Source organism: Humulus lupulus, chromosome 4 (genome assembly GCF_963169125.1).
Source record: "Humulus lupulus chromosome 4, drHumLupu1.1, whole genome shotgun sequence".
NCBI lineage: Eukaryota > Viridiplantae > Streptophyta > Magnoliopsida > Rosales > Cannabaceae > Humulus > Humulus lupulus.
In genome coordinates, this window is record NC_084796.1 from 116,112,565 (window position 1) to 116,117,500 (window position 4,936).

A 4,936-nucleotide genomic window follows, 5' to 3' on the forward strand; every position below is an offset into this window, starting at 1 on the left:
AATCCCATTTATCGCAAGAAAACACCATCTGTAACGTCATGAATTCATTATTAACGCTAACTGCTTTGATTGTTGTGCCTGGAGGGCATTAAGGATTTAAATGTGGAATTAATAGAATGTATGTATGATTATTTAATGTGAATATTTGTGCATTATTATGTGAATTAAATATGTATGCGGGCCCGTTCTTGTTAATAAGGGAATATTTGTAATTTTGACCCATTGAGGGTATAAATGTGATTGAGAACACATTATTATGGGGATATATTTGCAACACTTGGCTCGAGGCAATCGTAGGGAGCGGACAAGTGGAATAGTCATAACAGGGCGAAATGCCCGACTAGGGGTGAGCCTAGGGGTAATTTGGGAACATAGCATATACATGGGATTTAGCCAGTAACGGGTAGTTATTTTGTAATTATTTGGGCACATCAGGATTAATTGGGAATTTACAAGACCACTTTTGAGGATTAGCAGGTAATGCGGTAAATAACGGGTTCACCCTTAAAGGCAATAAGAGACTAAAGATATGTTAGGGGGAATTTCGTTCTTTTGTGTTAAGCGATAGGCTTAGGATAAACATTAGGAAGTGACCAGAACAACCAGAAACCACTAAGGGTTCTCTCTCTCTCACGTTACCCTCTCTATCATTCTCCTTGGGGAGTTTTGGAAAGCAAATTGCTACACAAATCATATAGGTACTCTCGTCCAATATGTAACCTATGTCTATATAACAATAGGATATTCAATTCACATCTTTAGAATTTTGAATCAAAATCATAAATCAAGCAAATATTTGTCAAGTACTTACTACTATTAAGCAAACATTATATAGATTAGAATACAGAAGAAAAGTCAATAGAACATCATAATAAAATTCAATAGAAATCCAAACGACTACATTAAACCTATAGAAAAAAATTTAGTTCATGACAAACATAGCTAACACCATAAAAATAAATGTTATCATCTTTAACATCTAAAAATAGAAAAGAAATTAAAGAAGAAAAATGTAGAAAATAAGCTTAGCCTTCAAGAACTCTAAAAAATTGTATTTAAAAAAAAGCCTAATTAACACCTAATCTCTAATGTTTTAAACCTAAATAGTAATTTTATCTCTTCAGGGGGCTAGCTGCGGCCCTTGAATTTCCATGTCGCGGCCGATGTCTTCAAAATACCTAAGAGGTTCACGCCTCCATCTTCAAGCGTCGCGATCCTTGAACTACATGCCACGACCAGTGTAAAAACCCAGTTTTTCCGATTGCTCTCCGCCACTCATTATGTCGTGGCATTAATTCATGCCAGATTTTTTATAGATTCTAACTTTGCTAGAGCAGCGACCCTTAAGCCCATGTCGAGACTCTAAATCTAGTTTATTTCTTTAGAATTTGACCATCTTAAACCCTTCCATCATCAACTTCATTAAAAACTTCTCCTAGCTTCTCCTTATTGCCAATTTGAATCGAACAACCACCAAAAGCTCCATTTTCCCACCATTGCTTCTTCTTTCTGCGTTTAGCTCATAATTCATAGGGCCACTAAAGTCAGAGAGCTTTTCAGGCCTAAAAGAGACACATTTGCGCTGACACTCACTCACTTGAGCCACGACACCACTTCGATAAAACCAAGAAATTTCCCAAAGTTGTAGCCCATGACTTTCAGATCTAAAATATTGACCCCAGATCAAATTTTCAAAAAAATTTCATCACAATTAACCCCAATACAACAAGTAAAATTAATTTATCGCAAGAAAATACCATCTGTAACGTCCTGAATTTATTATTAAGGTTAACTACCTTGATTGTTGTGCCATGAGGGCATAATAGGATTTACATGTGGAATTAATGGATTGTATGTATGGTTTTTCAAAGAGAATATTTATGCATGTCTAGGTGAATTAAATACGTATGCGGGCATGTTCTTGTTAATAAGAACAGATTTGTAATTTTGACCCATTAAGGGTATAAATGTGATTATAAGTGTTAAATTATTGAGACCACATTATTATGTGGAAATATTTGCAACACTTGGCTTGTGGCAATCCTAGGGAGTGGACTAGTGGAATAGTCACAACAGGGCAAATTGCACGGCTCGGGATGAGCCTAGCGGGAATTTGGGAACTTAGCATATTCTTGGGATTTACCCGGTAACAGTTAGTTATTTGGTAATTATTTGGGCACATCAGGATTAATTGGGAATTTATGAGACCACTTTTGAGGATTAGCGGAAAATGCGGTAAATGACGGGTTCGCCCTTAAAGGCAATAAGAGACTAAGGATATGTTAGGGGGAATTTTGCTCTTTTGTGTTAAGAGACAGGCTTGGGATAGACTTCAGGAAGTGAACAAAACAACCAGAAACCACTAAGGGTTCTCTCTCTCTCACGTTACCCTCTCTATCACTCTCCTTGGGGAAGTTTGGAAAGCTAATTGCTACGCAAGTCGTACAGGTACTCTCGTCCAATATGTAAACTATGTCTATATAACGATAGCATATTAATTTCGCATTTTTTGAATTTTGAATCAACATCATAAATCAAGCAAATATTGATCAATTATTTAGTAGCATTAGGCAAACATTATATGGATTAGAATAAAGAAGAAGAATCAATAGAACATCATAATTAAATTAAATAGAAATCCAAGCTACTACATTAAACCCTATAGAAATTTTTTTAGTTCATGACATACATAGCTAACACCGTAAAAATATATGTTATCATCTTTAATATCAAAAAATTGAAAAGAAACTAAAGAAGAAAATGTAGAAAATAAGCATAGCCGTCAAGAACTCTGAAAATTCGTAATAAAAAAAACCTTAATCAATACCTAATCTCTATTGTTTTAAACCTATATATTAATTTTATCACTTCAAGGAGGTGCCCCACGGCCCTTGCATTTCCATGTCGCGGCCGATGTCTTCAAAAATACCCAGGAAGTTTGCGCCTTGGTTTTCAAGCGTCGCGACCCTTAAACTACATGTCGCGGCCCGTGTGATAGCCTAGTTTTTCCTTTTGCTATCTGCCACTCATCATGCCGCGGCCCTAAAGAGCTTGCAGCGACATTAATTCATGCCAGAATTTTTATAGATTTTGACTTTAAGAGACTTGTAACCCTTAAGCCCATGTTGCGACTCTAATTCTATTTTTTTCTTCAGAATTTGACCATTTTAAATCCTTCCTTCATTAACTTCATCAAAAAATTCTTCTATCTTCTCCATATTGCGAATTTGAATCGAACAACCACCAAAAGCACCATTTTCCCGCCATTGCATCTACTTTCCGCATTAAGCTCATAATTCATAGCGCCACTGAAGTAGAGAGCTTTCCAGAGCCTAAAAGAGAAGCATTTGCGCCGACACTCACTCACTTGAGCAGCGACACCACTCCGATAAAACAACAAAATTTCCCCAAATTTTGACCCACGACTTTATGAAATAAAATCTTGATCCCAGATCAGATGTTCAGAAGTTTTCCATCACAACTAACCCTAATACAACTAGTACAAACCCATTTATCACAAGAAAATACCATCTATAACGTCCTGAATTTGTTATTAAGGCTAAGTGCCTTGAATGTTGTGCCTAGAGGGCATAATAGGATTTTTATGTGGAATTAATGGAATGTATGTATGATTATTTAATGTGAATATTTATGCATGTCTAGGTGAATTAAATGTATGCGGTCACGTTCTTGTTAATAAGGACATATTTGTAATTTTGTCCCATTGAGGGTATAAATGTGATTACATGTGTTAAATGATTGAGATAACATTATTATGTGGATATATTTGCAACACTTGGCTCGAGGAAATCCAAGGGAGCGGACAAGTGGAATAGTCACAACAGGGCAAAATCCAAGGCTTGGGACGAACCTAGCAGTTTTTTGGGAACATAGCATATTCTTGGGATTTACTCGGTAACAGGTAGTTATTTGGTAATTATTTGGGCATATCAAGATTAATTGGAAATTTACAAGACCACTTTTGAGGATTAGCGGGTAATGCGGTAAATGACGGGTTTGCCCTTAAAGGCAATAAGAGACTAAGGATATGTTAGGGGGAATTTTGTTCTGTTGTTTTAAGAGACAGGCTGAGGATAGACTTTAGGAAGTGAACAAAACAACTAGAAACCACTAAGGGTTCTCTCTCTCTCACGTTACCGTCTCTATCACTCTCCTTGGGGACCTTTGGAAAGCTAATTTCTATAAAAGTCATACATGTACTCTCATCCACTATGTAACCTATGTCTATATAACGATAGAATATTCAATTTGCATGTTTCTAATTTTGAATCAAAATCATAAATCAAGCAAATATTGATCATGTCTTTACTAGCATTAGGCACACATTATATAGATTTGAATAAAGAAAAAGAATCAATAGAACACCATAATAAAATTAAATAGAAATCTAAGCTACTACATTAGACCCTATCGAGAAAAATTTAGTTCATGACATACATAGCTAACACCATAAAAATAAATGTAATCATCTTTAATATCCAAAACTTGAGAAGAAATTAAAGAAGAAAAACTTACAAAATAAGCATAGCTGTCAAGAACTCTGAAAATTAGTAATTTAAAAAAACCTTAATCAATAACTAATCTCTAATGTTTTAAACGTATATAGTAATTTTTTCTCTCCAGGGAAGCGCGCTCTGGCCCTTGCATACCCATGTCGGGGACGATGTCTTTTAAATACCCAAGAGGTTGGTGCCTCCATCTTCAAGCGTCGAGACCCTGAAACTACATGACGCGGACATTGTGAAAACCCGGTTTTTCCTGTTGCTCTTTGCCACTCATCACGTCGCGGCCATAAAGATCATGTCGCGACATTAATTTATGCCAGATTTTTCATAGATTCTGACTTTGCTAGAGCTGTGACCCTTCAGCCCATGTCGAGACTCTAATTCTTTTTTTTTTAAGAATTTAACCATTT